The following is an 18,008-nucleotide window of genomic DNA, read 5'->3' as shown; positions in this document are numbered from 1 at the left end:
GCTAGTGGTCGTAGTGACGTTATGTCAGATGTAAGGTTTTACGATTTTAACCTAAGCTAAAAACCACCATCAATAGTTGGGTCAGCCCTAACCTAGACTGGATTAAAATCAATATTGATAGAGCGACCAGAAGAATCTAGGAATCGCGAGAACATACTTTATTTGCAAGGATGCATAAGCCATATTTGTGATGTTATTTGCCCCATAGTAGCTGAGACATGAGCCATGCTCTTGGCATCCAAAACTACATCAGAAAGGAATTGGACGAAAGTTCTATTCAAGTGGACTCAGAAAGCCTCCTCCGCTTCATGATCCCTCCTTTCGAATCACCGTGGTACACTACTAGAATGATTTTAGAAATCAAATAACGAATGCGTCAAATTGCACATTGCTCTGTATTGGATAACAAGGAAGAAAACCAGTCTGCAAATGGTTTGGCCAACTACGCAGCAAATGATAGTCAGGAGGGAAATCATTCAATAATTATTTGGGACCACATAACCCATATTTTCCCAATCAAATTGTATTAAACAATTCTCTGTGTACTAAATACCCACGTGTAATCTAGTAGTTTCGATAAATCGCATGCTTGAAAAGAAAAAACAACAAATTTAAATACATAGAAAAAACTTAATAAAGGTACAATATAATTTAACAAAAGGAACAGATAAACCCCGATGCACAAAATATATATAACCAAAATAATAATTGGATTTCCAAACCAACCGACAAATACAAAAGTGAATGATACATTGTAATAAGTTTTTTTTTAACAAAACAAGTCCAAATCTCTTCCCAAAAATTTATATCCCATTAGAAAACAACGAGTCCTAATTGAATCCCGTTGATCACATTTTGTGGATTCACTAAAAATGCTAGTTTCCTAAAAATAAATTCTTACACAATGTTTAAAAAAAGCTTTAGTAACAGATGCCAACCTTAATAATTTATACCTCAATTAAAATTACAGTCATTGGTAAAAAATTATACGCTTGCAAATTACTGAAATTGATAACGACCAATCAACATCCAAATCCATATTTGAAGCCTTTTTTCTTCTATTTTTTAGAAGTAATCAATGAGTTATCATAAGGTCATAAAACACAGTAAAGTTAAAAAAACACGACTGACTATAATGTTGGTAAACGATTTTTATACAAGCCATAGTGATGAACCTAAAATGATAGAATTTATAACAACCAATATCAATAGCAGTAACACCTGCTTACATATGGGAGATCTCAGGATGGTTGATCCATATCCCTAATTAAAGTGTATTGTTCCACTTGTATTATACAATTGCATTGTTTTATATACAACAATTTCTTAGTTGTATATAAAACAAAGAGTGTTTTATTTATCGACTAATTAAAAATAATCTACCATACCACCACTGCACCATTTTCAGGATTTTGCCACAGGATATACCTGTTACTTATTGAATTTGTAACGGTTATAGTTATAAAAAGGCCGTTATTAATAATTGTGATGGTGTTTCATAAGAGTTTTATCTGTAACAAAGGCCAGATACAGTCACATAAAAGCGTTACATAGTTAATAGTCACAATTGACCTAATTTTACGATTGCGACACGTGTCATATTTATCGTAATGGCTTTATATGTTACTATTTACCACAAATTAACGAATGACACGTGACGCGTTTTGTTACGAATATAGTAACACTTACAAGTGTACCTATTGATTTTCAACAAATATTTGTTGACGCGCGTTATTCTTAAACGTTTTCATTTAATTACATCTGTCGTTACTGTTAAACCGGTGACAATTCTTTAACTTACAAATAAAAAAAATTGGGTAACCCAGACCATTTTCATGGACCCGGGCATCCAGTTTACAGGCCTGCAATACAGGTCACGATGATGGACCTGCACTCTCAGTTTACAGGCCTGAAATACAATAGCATTTTCTTTTTCAATCTGCAAACTACGCAGATTCTACAATCATCATGAACCTGAAACACAATTGCAACCCATCCTCCGGGCCTTTGCCATGTGAAGGCACATTCTACGTGCACACAACCTACCCATGGGAAACTAAGTAACTACAAAAACACATAATGAACTTGCCAAGAGTAGAAATTTACCGAATAGCAAAGTTCCAAAATGGTATCAGTGCAAGTTCTTCACACCACCAGACGAGCAATCTAGTTGCATCACCTCGCCTTCATGAACACAACTAAACCGGGATTCCCTACAAAAAGATAGTTTGTATTTCATATGAAATACTCATTTAATAAGAAGTCAACATTATTGATACGTTTTGTAAGTAATCAAACAAACAACTTTCAAGTCACAGACAAAACTGGGAGACATTTACCTGCCAGATACACACAATCTTGCCTCATATGCATGTGTGGGTTGTATATTTATGTGATCTCCCACAGTCAATAACCGCTTCGTCTGTGAAGCGAACTCTCTTGTGACTGTTTCAACACTTGGACTCTACAAGTAGAAGTTAATACAACCAGTTATATCAAATTTACATACACCCAATTCAAATAGTCCATGCTTGTAATAAATTGTTCATGTAAACACAACTATAAGTCTATAGAAACTTGAAAGGTGTTCACGGAACATGGGAAGAGACCAACCATTTACTAAACAGGCGTCTTAATTGGGAGTTCGCTTATTCTCCTTTAGAGAGCGCTTGTCAACTCCCCAAAGTATGGGTACTAAGAAATTGTTAAGATATTGGCATATACAACTACAGTAGATGCTAAATTTATATGTAACACTGAATGCTAACTAAATAATACTAGCCTGACATACAAGAGTAAAGAAACATAAAGGTGCATGAATGACAAAGAAACACATTAAAGGTGTGGAATAGATAATGGTAGTCAACCACCAATCCTGTAACCAAATGACAGAAAGATAAACATTCAAAACATGGTTTTCGTATTCCTTGGGGACTACATAAGAATGATATGCTGAAATTATCAAAAGATTAATCCAGAATGGGACATCCTTACAGAAGCTCAGACAAGGCAGCTTGCCACAGTCAGATATGTATACGACAACAGTTTGAGTTAAACACTTAACTATTGGACAACAAACACAGACACAAGAATGTGAACTTTCACCCTAACCAAGTCGCTAACATAAACTTTTTACCAAAACCTGTCTATGGATTCCTGGTAAGAGCAATTGAGTGATGCCCTGCACATTTAATACTAAATAATTTGTTACACCTCCAACTTGCCGCACTCTAAAACCCCACTGCCAAATACTCCAGTTTCTATATCAGCGCCGTACAATACCTGCAAAAAAAGTTAACAGAAATGACTAAACAATATACTAAACTAGAATCAACTAACAACTTCACTCAAATAAAGTTAAGGAATCATTACAATTTACTTCAACAAATTAGAGGGATTAACTTAACTCTGACTTGACACCATTAGGAATCAACCATATAATATTAATCTTACATGTCAGGCTGTGAGGATGTTACGGCACAGCATACATAAGTCAAAATCCAAAAGAGCACAAGAATAAACACTATTACAGACGTACATTAAAATCCAGGGTACTACATTTATGTGATTACGCATAGATAAAATAACCTTTTCGGTCTGTGCAACGAGTTTTCTAGTAGGTGACAATATCAACGCTGGGACTCTACAAGTAGAAGTGAATACAACCATTTATAACTCAATACAGAATGCTTATATCCAATTCAAATAGTCGATGCTTGTAATTACCTATTTATGTAAACCTAACTATAAGTCTATACAAATTTGAACCGGTGTTCACAAAGAAGAGACCAACCATTTACTAATGGGAGTATATTGTAGCCTAGAAGGATCCAGGTGATGCAGATACTATTTCAACACTGATATATTTCGTCTTCATCACACGTTCAAAGATTACTATATCAAAGTGACAAAAATCAATCAAACTATGAAACTTTAGATCTACAAAATGAGATCAAAATAAATAAATAAAATGATAATAGAAAATATTGAGTACCTAAGCAATCACTTCTAGTGTTGTTTAAGCAAACATCATCTGCAGCTGTTGTAACCGGCATTTCATCCCAACCAAGACTTTCAACGATGGTACACTTGCAGTAGATCATTGCAAACAAACTAAACTAAACTAAACAAATAGTTCATAGCCTCTATTCCTCCAGAGATTCTGTAGCCCTCTTCTTCAGATCCACATATAACATTCACAACAAACTTAAAAACCACACCCCATTAGAAGACTATCATTACCCAAACGCTTAAAAAAAAAAACACCCCCAATTCAATTAGATCAGGTGATTAAAGTAAAATCTCAAATAAACAACACGAAATGAAACCAAGACAACCAAACATGACCCATGTTATAAACCTCAGAGGTAATGAGAAACGAGGGATTCACAAATCACAAATATTAGGGCTTTTTCTGTACAAGAACCCTGCAAACAAAAAGAAACAAAAAATCAGAAGCGAAAAGAGTTGTGTAGGCTAGGATTTGAGAGGAGATCAATGGTGCAGTTAAAAGAGAAAGCGAGATCAAGGGTGTAGTTAAAAGAGAAAGCGAATTGCAAGCTAATAACCAAATCAAACTAGGGCTTGTAAGAAAAATTCAAAGATCTAACCTTAAAATTTTTCTTAAAAAAAAAAGACGGAGCTTGATACATAAAATTAAAGAGGAAAAACAAAATTGAAAAAAAAATCATATCAAGAACCATTTCTTATGGTAGTCATCAACATAAAGGAGGAAAATACTGAGAGAAAAAAAGTTACGACAATAGCTTAATAAATCTAAGTAAAATTGAAAAAGACTACAAATCCATACCATCACTACCACAACCTTCATAATCGACCGTAACTTCCATGCTTTTGTAAACCTGGATATCAAAAACAAACACCATATAAATTCCATAGATCTGAAAATTGAAAAGAAGTATAAAAATTGAAGATAGAGGTTAGAAACCTATTTTTTCTTCTTCGTCTTTTAGCTGATGAAGTTAGGGTTCTATTTTTCTTCTTCATATTCAAACAATTTCATGAAATTATTCAGAGAAAACAACAATAATTCCATGAAATTATAAACAGATTCTAAGAAAATAGATTGAGAGAAATAACTTTACTTATATCGAGTACCTTAGGGTTTCAGTCCAAAAGAGAAGAAGAGGGTGTGAGTCATGGACTTATGAGTGAGAGGCGGATAAGGAATGAGAGGAAGAGAAGGAGAGAAGGTCGGATAAGATTTAGGTTTATCTTTGTTTTTCTCTCTCATCTAATTTTATACAGGAAACCCTTGTTACAGTGCAGTAGAGCTGAACAATTATTCTCTTTGACACCCATTTGATTAGTTTCTAAAAATCGAATGGTTACCATCTACTCACGTGTAACAATCGAAGTCATTCAACGGCTCTCCTTTTATAAAATTATATATATGGGGCATTTTATCACTTATAGGAGTTGTAATATATCAGAATTTACAAAATCAGTTTTCCAAATTACGAGAGATAGACCGTGGGTTCTCATATCCGATGAACTGAAGTTGTGAAATATCATAATTTACAAACTCAGGTTGCAAGATTACTAAAAATAGGCGGATAAGGAATGAGTTTCTCGTTCGGATGAACTGGAGACGAAATATATCAGATTCGAACATCACATATTCAAAGATTGTTACAGTTAGACCTAAGTTTCTCGTTCAGATGAATTGGAGACGAAGTATATCAGATTCGAACATCACATGTTCAAAGATTGTTAGAGTTAGACCTCAGTTACTCGTTCAGATGAACTGGAGACGAAATATATCAGATTCGAACATCACAGGTTCAAAGACTAATAGAGTTAGACCTGAGTTTCTCGTCCAGATGAACTGGAGGCGAAATATATCAGATTAGAACATCACAGGTTCAAAGATTGCTAGAGTTAGATATGAGTTTCTCGTTCAGATGAACTGAAGACGAAATATATCAGATTCGAACATCACAGGTTTAAAGATTGTTAGAGTTAGACCTAAGTTTCTTGTTCGGATGAACTGGAAATGAAATATTTCAGATTCGAACATCACAGGTTCAAAGATTACTAGAGTTAGACATGAGTTTCTCGTTCAAATGAACTGGAGATGAAATATATCAGATTCGAACATCACAGATTCAAAGATTACTAGACTTAGACATGAGTTTCTCGTTCGGATGAACTGAAGACGAAATATATCAGATTCGAACATCACAGGTTCAAAGATTGTTAGAGTTGGACCTAAGTTTCTCGTTCAAATGAACTGGAGATAAAAATATATCAGATTCGAACATCACAGATTCAAAGATTACTAGACTTAGACATGAGTTTCTCGTTCGGATGAACTGGAGACGAAATATATCAGATTCGAACATCACATGTTCAAAGATTGTTAGAGTTAGACCTAAGTTTCTCGTTCAGATGAATTGGAGACGAAATATATCAGATTCGAACATCACAGGTTTAAAGATTGTTAGAGTTAGACCTCAGTTACTCGTTCAGATGAATTGGAGACGAAATATATCAGATTCGAACATCACAGGTTCAAAGATTACTAGAGTTAGACCTGAGTTACTCGTTCAGATGAATTAGAGACGAAATATATCAGATTCGAACATCACAGGTTCAAAGATTACTAGAGTTAGACATGAGTTTCTCGTTCGGATGAACTGGAAACGAAATATATCAGATTCGAGCATCGCAGAATCAAAGACTACTTGAGTTAGACCTGAGTTTCTCGTTTGGATGAACTGGAGACGAAATATATCAGATTCGAACATCACAGGCTCAAAGATTGCTAGAGTTAGACATGAGTTTCTCGTTCGAATGAACTGAAGACGAAATATATCAGATTCGAACATCACAGGTTCAAAGATTGTTAGAGTTAGACCTAAGTTTCTCGTTCAGATGAATTGGAGACGAAATATATCAGATTCGAACATCACAGGTTCAAAGATTGTTAGAGTTAGACCTGAGTTACTCGTTCAGATGAATTGGAGACGAAATATATCAGATTCGAACATCACAGGTTCAAAGATTACTAGAGTTAGACCTGAGTTACTCGTTCAGATGAATTGGAGACGAAATATATCAGATTCGAACATCACAGGTTCAAAGATTACTAGAGTTAGACATGAGTTTCTCGTTCGGATGAACTGGAGACGAAATATATCAGATTCGAACATCGCAGAATCAAAGACTACTTGAGTTAGACCTGAGTTTCTCGTTTGGATGAACTGGAGATGAAATATATCAGATTCGAACATCACAGATTCAAAGATTACTAGACTTAGACATGAGTTTCTCGTTCGGATGAACTGGAGACGAAATATATCAGATTCGAACATCACAGGTTCAAAGATTGTTAGAGTTAGACCTAAGTTTCTCGTTCAGATGAATTGGAGACGAAATATATCAGATTCGAACATCACAGGTTCAAAGATTGTTAGAGTTAGACCTGAGTTACTCGTTCAGATGAATTGGAGACGAAATATATCAGATTCGAACATCACAGGTTCAAAGATTACTAGAGTTAGACCTGAGTTACTCGTTCAGATGAATTGGAGACGAAATATATCAGATTCGAACATCACAGGTTCAAAGATTACTAGAGTTAGACATGAGTTTCTCGTTCGGATGAACTGGAAACGAAATATATCAGATTCGAACATCGCAGAATCAAAGACTACTTGAGTTAGACCTGAGTTTCTCGTTTGGATGAACTGGAGACGAAATATATCAGATTCGAACATCACAGGCTCAAAGATTACTAGAGTTAGACATGAGTTTCTCGTTCGAATGAACTGAAGACGAAATATATCAGATTCGAACATCACAGGTTCAAAGATTACTAGAGTTAGACCTGGGTTTCTCGTTCGGATGCACTGAAGACGAAATATAGTAGTTTTGAACATCACAGGTTTAAAGATTACTAGAGTTAGACCTGGGTTTCTCGTTCGGATGAACTGACGACGAAATATATCAGTTTTGAACATCACACGTTCAAAGATTACTAGAGTTAGACCTGGGTTTCTCGTTCGGATGTACTGAAGACGAAATATATCAGTTTTGAACATCACAGGTTTAAAGATTACTACAGTTAGACCTGGGTTTCTCGTTCGGATGAACTGAAGACGAAATATATCAGATTCGAACATCACAGGTTCAAAGATTACTAGAGTTGGACCTTAGTTACTCGTTCGTATGAATTGAAGACGAAATATATCAGATTCGAACATCACAGGTTCAAAGATTATTAGAGTTAAACCTGGGTTTCTCGTTCGGATGCACTGAAGACGAAATATAGCAGTTTTGAACATCATAGGTTTAAAGGTTACTAGAGTTAGACCTGGGTTTCTCGTTCGGATGAACTGACGACGAAATATATCAGTTTTGAACATCACACGTTCAAAGATTACTAGAGTTAGACCTGGGTTTCTCGTTCGGATGTACTGAAGACGAAATATATCAGTTTTGAACATCACAGGTTTAAAGATTACTACAGTTAGACCTGGGTTTCTCGTTCGGATGAACTGAAGACGAAATATATCAGAACATCACAGGTTCAAAGATTACTAGAGTTGGACCTTAGTTACTCGTTCGTATGAATTGAAGACGAAATATACCAGATTCGAACATCACAGGTCCAAAGACTACTAGAGTTAGACATGGGTTTCTCGTTCGGATGAACTGGAGACGAAATATATCAGATTCGAACATCACAGGTTCAAAGACTACTAGAGTTAGACCTGTGTTTCTCGTTCGGCTGAACTGGAGACGAAATATATCAGCTTCGAACATCACAGGTTCAAAGAGTACTAGAGGTAGACCTGAGTTTCTCGTTTAGATGAACTGAAGACGAAATATATCAGAATTGAACATCTCAGGTTCAAAGATTGCTAGAGTTAGAACTGAATTTCTCATTCGCATGAACTGGAGAGTAAATATATCAGAATTGAATAATCCAAGTTAAAAGATTACTAGAGTTAGACCTGAGTTTCTCATTCGGATGACTAGATTACTTTTATCGGAAATAAGTTAAGTAAATATTACTAACTATGAAATTGACCATATTACCCTTACTATAAATTATTGCAAAAATGTTATAGAGACTATGAAAATGACCATACTACCCTTACCGGAAATTAGTAAAGTAAATATTATAAACCTGAGTTTCTCGTTCGGATAAACTGAAGACGAAATATATCAGATTCGTTAGTGCAATAAATATCATGGAGATAGTGAAAATGACCATACTACCCTTATCGAAAATAAGTGAAATAAATATTACAGATTGTGAAAATGACCATACTACCCTTACTACAATTAAGTGCAATAAATATCACAAAGACAGTGAAAATGACCATATTACCCTTACTAGGAATTAGTGCAATAAATATAATGGGGATAGTAAAAAGACCATACTACCCTTATCGGAAATAAGTGAAATATATTACAGATCGTGAAAATAACCATATTGCCCTTACTAGAAATAAGTGCAATAAATATCACACAGACAGTGAAAATGACAATATTACCCTTGATAGGAATTATTGCAATAAATATCATGGAGACAATTAAAATGACCATACTACCCTTATCGGAAATAAGTAAAGTAAATATTACAAATTGTGAAAATGACCATATTACACTTACTAGAAATAACTCAATAAATATCACAGAGACAGTTAAAATAACCAAACTACCCTTATTAAAAATAAGTAAAATAAATATTATAGACTATGAAAATGACTATTTTACCCTTACTGGAAGTAAGTGCAATAAATATTATGGACACTGTCAAAATGACCAAACTACCCTTATTGGAAATAAGTGCAATAAATATCACACAGACGGTGAAAATGACTATACTACCCTTACTAGAAATTAGTGAAATAAATATTATGGAGAATGTGAAAATGACCAGACTACGCTTATCAAAAATAAGTAAAAAGTAAATATTACAGACTGTGAGACTATTTTACTCTTACTGGAAATAAACGCAATAAATATTATGGAGACTGTCAAAATGACCATACTATCCTTATCGGAGATAAGTAAAGTGAATATTACAGACAGTGAAAATGACCATACTACCCTTACTGGAAATAAGTGCAATAAATATTATGGAGACTGTGAAAATGACCAGACCACCCTTATCGGATATGAGTAAAGTAAATATCACGGTCTGCTAAAATGACCATTTTACCCTTAGGGGAAATAAGTGCAATAAATGTTATGGAGACTGTCAAAATGACCAAACTACCTTTATTGGAAATAAGTGCAATAAATATCACACAGACGGTGAAAATGACTATACTACCCTTACTGGAAATTAGTGAAATAACTATTACGAAGACTGTGAAAATGACCAGACTACCCTTATCAAAAATAAGTAAAGTAAAAATTACAGAATGTGAAAATGACTATTCTACCCTTATTGGAAATAAGTGCAATAAATATTATGGAGACTGTCAAGATGACCTGACTGTCCTTATCGGAAATAAGTAACGTGAATATTATAGACAGTGAAAATGACCATTATACCCTTACAGGATATAAGTGCAATAAATATTATGGAGACTGTGAAAATGACCAGACCACCCTTTTCGGATATGAGTAAAGTAAATATTACAGTCTGTGAAAATAACCACTTTACCCTTAGGGGAAATAAGTGCAATAAATGTTATGGAGAGTATGAAAATGACCAGACTACACTTATCGGAAATAAGTAAAGTAAATATCACTGACAGTTAAAATGACCAAATTACCCTTACTATAAATTAGTGCAATAAATACATGGCACAGAGAAAATGACCAGACTACCCTTATCGGAAATAAGTTAAGTAAATATTATAGTCTGTGAAAATGACCATTTTACCCTTATCACAGTCTCCATTCCATATATTAACCTTATTTTCAGTAAGGGTAAAATGGTCATTTTCACAGACTATAATATTTACTTGACTTATTTTTGATAAGTGCAGTTTGGTCATTTTATAGTCTCCATGATGTTTATTGCATTAATTTCTATTAAAGGTAATATGGTCATTTTCACAGTCTGAAATATTAACTTTACTTATTTTTAGTAAGGGTATTCTGGTCATTTTCACACACTCAATAATATTTATTGCACTAATTTCCAATAAGGGTAATATGGTCATTTTCACAGTCTATAATATTTACTTTACTTATTTCCAATAAGGGTAGTCTGGTCATTTTCACAGTCTGTAATATTTACTTTATTTATTTCTGATAAGAGTAGTCTGGTCATTTTCATAGTCTCTAGAATATTTATTACACTTATTTCCAGTGAGGGTAAAATAGTCATTTTCATAGTATGTAATATTTACTTTACTTATTTCTGATAAGGGTAGTTTGGTCATTTTCATAGTCTCCATGATATTTATTGCACTTATTTCTTGTAAGGGTAATATAGTCATTTTCATAGTCTCCGTGATATTTATTGCACTTAATTTTAGTAAGGGTATTATGGTCATTTTCACAGTAAGGGTAATATGGTCGCTTTCAAAATGTGTAATATTTCCTTTATTTATTTTCGATAAGGGTAGTTTTTTCATTTTCACAGCCTCTAGAATATTTATTGCACTTATTTCTAGTAAGGGTAAAATGGTCATTTTCACAGTATGTAATATTTTCTTTACTTATTTCTTATAAAGGTTGTATGGTTATTTTCACAGTCTGTAATATTTACTTTACTTATTTCAGATAAGGGTAGTCTGGTCATTTTCACATTTTCCATAATATTTATTGCACTAATTTCCATTAAGGGTAATATGGTCATTTTCACACTCTGTAATATTTACTTCACTTATTTCTGATAAGGTTAGTCTGGTCATTTTCACACTCTGCATAATATGGTCATCTTAACAGTTTGTAATATTTACTTTAATTATTTCCGATAAGGGTAGTCTGGTCATATTCACAATCTTCGGAATTTTTATTGCACTTATTCCGATAAGAGTAGTCTGGTAATTTTCTCCATCTTCGGAAGAAACAAATATGTCAAAGTCAAATTTCTATAAAGTCGTGACTTGTTGACTTGGTCTTGATCCTGTTTTCTAATATTAAGGAAAATTAAAAAGAAAAAGAAAAATGTATTTTGATTTATAGAAATTACTAGGACTTTACCCGTGCCGTAATGGCACGGACATAATTTTTATTTAGTTATGCATTTTCCGACATAATATTAAATATAGTATGTATTAATATCAAGTTTACCCTTCTTATCATTGCAAAAGTAAAGGATAACCCGATAGATATTTTTATTCTCCATTTCACAAATCCTTTCTAGCATTTTCCGTCTTGACATTCGAGTTGTATCTTCAAGCCAGCAATAAAATTATATCGAAATTAATTTTTACATATTTTGTCCCGAAAAAAATAAAAAATTATTTGAAATGTTTTTAGTTTATAAAGATATCTTATCGATCTTTTGAAATGGTACTACCTTTCCGCGTCTTCCTTATTTCAGTGAAGGATGTTAGGATCTTCATGGACAATAGGAACCTATTATGGGCCCAACAACTTAGCACCGATGATGTCCGTACTTGACCACCTTGGGATAAGAGGTGTGCGGTTTTAATCTAAAAGACCTTAGTATTACACGTAAGGGGATGCCCAAGCTTATTAAGCTTCACATGTACTCCTCTTTCTTCCATGTGGGACTATCCCTAGCTATACTTATGTGGTTTATCGCGCCACATACTCCAACTATCTCCACCTTGGTGAGATTAAACCACTTCACAAGTCCAATCAGACTTCTGCATATGATTAACATCTGTATATGCTACCATCGATCATGATTATTGTCACTATGCGCCCTAGGATCCTACTCCACCTTGAGTTAATGAGAAGGCAAGCACTAACTCCACCTTGAGAATTTCCTTGCCCATATAGAACCCTGCTACTTGAGAGTTAATGTGTGAAACAATAACTCTACCTTGAGCGCCAGTTTAACCTTGAGCATTTCCTTGACGATTTAGAACCCTGCTCCACCTGAGTTAATGGGTGAGACACTAACTCCACCTTGAGCGCCAGTTCAACTTTGGGCCTTTCCTTCTTCACCTTGAGTCTGATTCCACTTGCGCCCTAAACCGGGTGACATTCACAACCACTTCTACGTTCATACAGTAGCCCCAACCATGGGCTCTGATACCAATTATTAGGATCTTCATGGACCATCAGATACTACTCAGAGTCCGACCACATAACCCCGAACCCCACTTGACCACCTTGGGATAAGAGGTGTGGGGTTTTTAAATAAATAGCCTCGGTGCTATGTATGGAGATGACCAAGCTTATTGTATGTTCTTACTATTTCAATGACATAATTAAAATCGAATTCATTCACTTAAGCTATTATATTTTAAAATGTTAGTTCATTTTCGATGGAAACCATTTTACTCACATACGATGTAGTTCTAGTTTTTCAAAATTCCCATATATATTATGTATGTAATTCAATTCGGCAAGAAGAGTTAACCGAATGGAACATAGGTAATAGCTTGTCCTTTTATAAAATTGTGGCCTTTTCAACATAGTTGGATCCAAAGTTGGTAAAAATCACTGAATTTATGCGTTCTCGGGCGAGAGTTGGATGACCGCATCGGTTTCAGTAGAAAATCCAACACTGTCGGGTAACTGCAGTGACTAAGTGGGGACAGTATTGCCGGGGGATGGGGTCCTTACAAATGGTATTAGAGTCGACCACGGGTTACCTGTCGAGGGTGAAAGAGTATGCTTGACGGATTGTGTCGGGAAAGGGTCTCATGAGTGAGAAAAAATGCCAGAGTCTAGGATTGAACATATTCCGAAGCCGAGAACTGATCCAAATTAAGTTGGAGTATAGGTAGTGGTTTGTCCTTTCCTAACACCGAGACCTTTTCAGTATAATTGGCTTCATAGTTGGCGAAAAATCTCTATAGTTAAGCATGCTTGGTATTGAGTAATCTTGGGGTGGGTAACCTCCTAAGAAGCTGCTGCTAGATGACCGCAGCGATGACCATTGAAAACCCAATAGTGTCGGATGACCGCAATAGCTAAGTGAGGACATTATCGGCGGGTCAGGCTATTACATTCTACGGCATTATGCTTCCAAATGTGAGGTTATTCGTTGCACAAAAATAATAAAACCATGATTACGTAGTAAGTCAAATCGTTAGGTACTTAGCCTAATAACAATAAGCTTTACTAACAATAAACTATGTTATCCATCATCATTGAGTTAGCATAACGTTAAACCATTTATCAAGAAATAGGTGAGACGATGCGAAATTACTCACTGCGCACTAATACTTGTCACCGTCAAAAAAAAAAAACTTTGAAAACATATTTATAACAATATGTTTTCATCTTAGTGCTGGTAAAATTTCTTAATGTTTTTTATGCAATACACTTCCAAAATCTATCAATTTTAAAAGTGAGGGAGAAGGAGATTTTAAAATCTTCAAAAGCAAATACTATGGTTCAGCCAAATTTCATATTTATTTTCCAATTCTATCCCATCTTTTTTTATAACTGACAAAAGTTATCCTTGAATCTATATATGATCACCAATTTTTATTCGTTATATTTTATTCTTTAAAGATAATTATTTTTTATTTTCAAACTACGTTTTATTCTATATCGTATCACTGAATTATACTTTTATTTATCAACAATAAATACTAAGAAATTATTGATTTTTTAAAAAGTGGTTAAGAAAAATAATACTTTTTAGTAATAATTAGTAAATTTAATATTACATGTATGTACCCTAATAGTAAAAAATTTACTTATTTTATGCATAATAAAATAAAATAAACAATTTTCAGAGATATGTATGCTTTTGTCATTTTCTCACTAACTATAGCTGAACCTGATATTTTCAGAGATATGTCTGCTTTTTAAAATAGTTTTATCTTTAGTATAATTTGCAACCATTCAATTGCTTTTTTACATAACTCAGCATAATAACGTACATCGGAAAAACACTTTTGTAAAGCACAAACTAATTATAAGTATTAGCTAATAAAAATATATATATTACCATTATTAGTAGAATATTTTATATATTATCATTTTTAATTTGACATATAAAAAATATTATCATGGCTAATTAATGGACTATTTATAATGAATAATTATGCAACCTTAATGACATGATAAATTTTGTTCGTTAGATGCATTTCCAATCTCAATCACAACCACCATTTATGACAAACGATTACATCCCTAGATTTATCTCTTGTGAGGACAAATTTGAACCGCCACTTAAATAGGCAAAGTTAACCAAACTGTGCTTTGTTTTCTAGAAATATAATTGTTAGTTTGTACAAATGTGGGAAAATTAGTAACAAGTAAAATTCAAAGTGTTATAATTTTGGGTTTGTTTTAGATGTGGTGAAATATTTGGGTGGAATCATCACTTTGAATTGTAATTGTGATTGTCTATAAAATTGTCAACAAATATTATTGTGACTAATAAAAGAATTTAATATTCCTAATTATTATCACGAATACAAAATTTAATAACAGTTATAACTGTTGCAAGACTTATCACATGTGTATCTTTGACTGAAAAGTAAATTGTGACAGATTGCACTGTTACAAAATCCTGGTTTTGGTGTAGTGCACGTTTGCAACACCAAATTTTACTATAGGCAGAGGGTATAATCCAATACAATTAAATAACCCAATGCAATTAAACAACGAGTCACCTTTTATTAAATTCCATTGATCACATCTCGTAGGTTCATTAAAAAAGATATGTTCTGAAAAATAAAGTTATCAATATTTAAAACATGCCTTGTTAATATATTTTTAACTTTAATCAAATTCATACCTCAATTAATATTTTAATAAAAATTTCATAAAAGTGAATTGCCAAATCTCCAAATTGCGCTAAAGTCTAATCAACGTCCAAATTTAGTAATGATTTTTTTTTTGCTTGTAATAGATAATTATGAAGTTACAATAAAATAAAATTGGACCGATTGCAATGATAAACGATTTTCATATAGGACGATATGAAGAGCCTAAAATAATAGATTATCTAATGACCAATAACACCAACTTATGTATGGGAGTGTTTGGATCGTTGATCCATAACCCTCGTAAAGTTTTCCAACTCATTTGGGAGAACATATCCTCCAAAAAAATGTTTTAAAAGTGGTAGAGCATTGCTCGGTCAAACTAATAAGATTTGGTATGTCAAACTTGTTGTAATGTTTAGTGATCAAAATTATAAATTAATTTATAGTCGGATAAATCAGTCTTAGACTAGGAATAAAACATGTTAGTTGAGTATCAAAATTCACTGATCGACCTTGCAGATTGAAAAATAACATACATCTACGTGGAATTTATCAACAAAGGTACGTGAAGACTGACTATCCTATTTACTCATATTTTCTACCATTTTACTGATATAATGTTGTATGCCTTTAGTATTATGATGAATATCGGAAATAAGAAATTTCAAGTTCAAGCTAGTACTTGATAAATATCGAATTATATATTTAAGTAATGGAAACTAAATAACTTATCACATAATAGGTTGAGAACAATTTATTATTCATGATCTCATAATTTCGTAAGAAATTCATATGAGACATCAAGTTATTTTCATATTCACGAACTGATTTGGTCAATACACGGACTTGGAGCATATTAATATTATACTTGATGAATTAGATCTCTTATTAAATCACGTCCACGGACTGATTTAATCAATTCATGACTGGTTGATTTTGAGATGTTCCTGGACACTTTTGAAACCTCAAGTACACGAATTGATTTGATCAGGATGATAACTGGTTAATTTTCAGAGGTTCACAGACACTTTTTGTAACTTGAGTACATTTGATCTGATTTGGGTGGTTCACAGACTTATGGATATAAAAAAGTTAATGAACTATGAGACAACAGTTTGTTCACAAACTGTTTTGAACAATTGACATCTTGTTTTGAAAATTTGTTTACGGAGTATTAACTATAATTCTTGATCTAACCTTGTGGTGCACACATCTTATATTAATAAATACACGAGTGCACAATCTTCTTTGTAATTCAAGGCATACTTCTCACATGCTTGCATGATTAATCTATATAAAGAAGTTGAGCTTACTTGGTGTCAGTGTAAGTCGTAAACATGGAACCTAGGTTACGAACTCATCTATAATTGCAAACTACCTAGCCTTGTTCATCATTATAGATAGCGGACTCTATGCAAACTAAAAACTCAATCCTGGCCCGTATATGTCCTAGTTGCGGTTAGAGTCTTCCGCTAATTAAAGACCTAGGTTTCCTTGTGAAACTGTATTGGGTTACGACTTTTGAAGTTTACAGTAAGGGATTAGTGAATCCCATTCAGAATATCTTTTACTTGTTAGTTCTTGATATCGAAAATCATATCTTGATCATCGTGGTTCTTGTCTATTATAAGATACAACTCTTTTGTTATATAGTCATTCAAGAACTGACGATCAAGAAATAAAATTTATATAAACGTCTACAAATAGTTCTTCGTCTGTGAATTTGTAGTTCTGTAAAATTGACATGTAAACTTGAATATGTTGATCTTATGTGGTAAAATCAATTAGGTATCTCTATAAATTTTGAAGAAAGTAAACCTTTATTATTTAGAATTGCTTTGATTTTTTTTTCTCCCTTTGGAGTTCCCTTGAAGAAAATATTTACATCACCTTGATCGAAACATTTCTCAAGGAAACCAAATAAGTGCCCTGATAGAGGCGGGGAGCACTAATCTCCATGAATGACTGTAGAAAATTTTCTAAAGAGAGCAGGCGTTTGTACGAAAACTTCCAAAGAGAAATGGAATTTTGCTAGGAGTTTTACAGGTGTTTGAATACAACTGTTATATTTAGTTTGAAGCCTTGTTGTAGACAAGTGGTGCAAAAACTTAAATCAGTTTGTACTCAGTCTAGACTAGGTCCCATGGTTTTTTCTACATGATTGTTGTTTTTTCTTTAACAAAATCTTTGATGGCTTGTGTT

General features: G+C 33.4%; 1 long non-coding RNA gene across 3 annotated transcripts; it reads right to left on the bottom strand.

The window, feature by feature from the left end:
• Positions 1 to 1,112: 1,112 nt before the first annotated feature.
• On the bottom strand, positions 1,113 to 5,240 carry LOC113304298. Of its 3 annotated transcripts, XR_003338133.1 has the most exons (7): positions 5,119 to 5,223; positions 4,949 to 5,001; positions 4,811 to 4,862; positions 3,995 to 4,427; positions 2,614 to 3,282; positions 2,340 to 2,464; positions 1,113 to 2,213 (listed from the first exon to the last, which is right to left on the bottom strand). It is a non-coding gene; the product is annotated as an uncharacterized LOC113304298 (long non-coding RNA). The 3 variants fall into 3 exon arrangements; XR_003338131.1 differs by having other exon boundaries at positions 2,340 to 3,282; XR_003338132.1 differs by lacking the exon at positions 4,949 to 5,001 and having other exon boundaries at positions 2,340 to 3,282; positions 5,119 to 5,240.
• Positions 5,241 to 18,008: the final 12,768 nt, after the last annotated feature.

This window comes from Papaver somniferum, chromosome 8 (assembly GCF_003573695.1).
Source record: "Papaver somniferum cultivar HN1 chromosome 8, ASM357369v1, whole genome shotgun sequence".
Taxonomy (NCBI): Eukaryota; Viridiplantae; Streptophyta; class Magnoliopsida; order Ranunculales; family Papaveraceae; genus Papaver; species Papaver somniferum.
The sequence above is the reverse complement of the archived record's forward strand: the minus strand, read 5'-3'. Positions and strand labels throughout refer to the sequence as shown.